The following is a 2510-nucleotide window of genomic DNA, read 5'->3' as shown; positions in this document are numbered from 1 at the left end:
ATGCATTCATACATTCATACATCATACATCCTTACATCATACATCCATACATCCATGCATTCATACATCATACATTCATACGTCCATACATCATACATTCATACATCATACATCCTTACATCATACATTCATACATCCATACATCCATGCATTCATACGTTCATACTCTAACTCAGTCAAGTTGCACTCAGCTGACCAGTGGTGGAAATATGATCAGTCAGTCATGGACAGTCCAGATTCTGGGGCTGTCAGCTACAGAGCTGTGTAAAAGTAAAGTGAGTAATAATAAATGATGTCAGAAAAGATTTTATTTGTCATTGAACACAAAAAACCTAAATCAGTTTTTGCTGTGACCCCCTTTGCCTTTAAACCAGCACCAGTTCTCCTTGGTTCACCTGCTCACAGTCCTTCAGGTAGGTTGTTCCAGCATCTTGGAGAATCTCAGTTCTTCTGTTTCTGTTCTCTGTCTCTTCATATGATCCAGACTGACTCCGTGATGCTGAGATCAGGACTGGGGGGTCCAGATCACCTGCTGCAGGACTCCTTGCTCTCCAGGTCTCTGATGACAGTCTTTATGACTCTGGCTGTGTGGTTGGGTCACTGTCGTTCTGCAGAGTGAATCTGGGACCAATCAGACGCCTCCTGCTACTGACGATGACAATGATGGAGAAGAGCTCACAGGAAAAGGTAAAGGTCATAAAGGTGAAGGTTTAACTCAAGTTAAGGCCTTTGGACCAAGTCTGTATGTTTTATCTGAAATTGTCGCAGTGTGTATGATGTGTGTATTTGTGTGTCTGTCCCTGCCTTACACACATAACCAGCCACTGTTCAGGACCAACTGGATCCCTGAACTCATTGGTCTTCTTTGTAATATGTGGGTCCAGTGTTGTACAGTGACTCAAACTGTACCACTGATGTTCAGAAATACACCTGAAATGATCTGGATGATTCCTCAGCAGGTGAAACTCTCCCATGCTTCTTAGTGAGAGGAACACAAAACCATCCTCACAGCTTCATGACACAGTTTTCTCTGTATTGCAAATAATCAAATGCAGCAGAGTCAGTCTGCAGGGTGAGAAGATTTTATTGGATGACGGATTAAAAAAAACACCCAAGACTTGGTGTGTGAAGATCTTTGCTGTGATGTTTCAGCAGAGCAAGTCTGAGCAGAAAACGCTGTCTGCAGAAAGTAAAGAGGGACTTTTTAATAATCATAGTGCACAGTGACGTCTCTGTTTGCAGACTCTTCGTCCACCTCCTGTCAGGAGTCTGGTTCCAAATCATCAAGGTAAAATATCTTCAGTCTTCAAACATCTGTGCACATGAAACCTGAAGAGGTATGTTCCAACTGTGACCCGCTGACCTTTTGTGTGTGTGTGTGTGTGTGTGTGTGTGTGTGTGTGTGTGTGCACGCGTTGTGGTGTCCTGTTCTTTGTCAAAATCAAACTACAAGCTTCATACAAACAAATCAAATTCACATGAAGACCATTTGTTAAACAGAAAAATGTTTTTTTTTTTATCTGACACCTTGTTACCTGGATCATGTTCACAGTGTCATCATGTGAAAACCTGCTGCTGCTGTGAGCAGCTGGACAGACAGAAGCCCAAGGATCATTCTGCTCAACATATTGTGGTCCAACTGCTGCATCTGAACCATTGAGAGACAAACTCTACATTTAAAAAGTCTTCAGCTTGTTTTCCAGCTGTAAGACTTTGTGTTCATGTTTTAAACATTGTGTTGTCTTGTCTCTTGTCTTCAATGTTCAAAACATTTGTGACCATTGTTTGGAAAAGGGTGACAAAAACTAAGCGTTTTTTTCATACACAAAATGTTTTTCCAGTCAGATAAATGTAGTTTTTAATGTGGGACATAAGAAGCTAAAGGCGTGTGATGCTCTTTATAACACCCACAACTGTTTTCTGTGTAATATCCCACCAACAGCTGTGTCCCAGTTCAGCGGCCACATCCTTCAGAGGACCTGGTCTGCAAAGGTGTGGCCCTTCATAGACGTCGTAGACCACAAAGGCTGAACTGAAACGAGACTGGTCTGGTCTGCAGAGAATTTCTCTTTGTGTCACCAGCTGTTCCCACCCTTGATGTGTTTGTGTGTTTGCCTAGCAACCTTGACAACACGTAATGTTTTCCCACAGTAATTTGAGGTTTTCAGGTCCTTGGTTTTAACAGTTGTACCGTTCCTGTTGAACTGAGAAAAAAACTCATTTAAGGAGCCAGAACCAAAATTGTTGGTGATTACTAATAATTTCAGCCTTCAAAACAGGATGAGGAGAAACAGTATGTTCACTAACCAGTGGGGGGAAACAAAAGAAGAGAAACCAGCAGCATATGAATGTGATTCAGAGGAGATGAGGTTGAATGTGAAAAGCCAATGTCACAACAAATTACAGCATCAAGTCTAGAGAGTAAATAGAGCAGTTTTATTGGTGTCCAGACCAGGTACCAACTCCAACTGCTGAGATTACACTCAAGCTTGGCCACTGTCTTTCAACTG

The 2510-nt window shown here is 42.0% G+C and overlaps 1 long non-coding RNA gene across 1 annotated transcript; it reads left to right on the top strand.

Moving 5' to 3' along the window:
- Window positions 1-545: 545 nt before the first annotated feature.
- Window positions 546-1663, top strand: LOC139615252 (uncharacterized). Its single transcript, XR_011687320.1, has 3 exons — window positions 546-687; window positions 1243-1337; window positions 1553-1663. It is a non-coding gene; the product is annotated as an uncharacterized lncRNA (long non-coding RNA).
- The last annotated feature ends 847 nt before the right edge of the window (window positions 1664-2510 follow it).

Source organism: Trachinotus anak, unplaced genomic scaffold (genome assembly GCF_046630095.1).
Source record: "Trachinotus anak isolate AG129_WGS33_773 ecotype Australia unplaced genomic scaffold, CSIRO_AGI_Tana_v1 ptg000044l, whole genome shotgun sequence".
NCBI lineage: Eukaryota > Metazoa > Chordata > Actinopteri > Carangiformes > Carangidae > Trachinotus > Trachinotus anak.
This window is presented reverse-complemented; position numbering and strand designations above follow the sequence as displayed.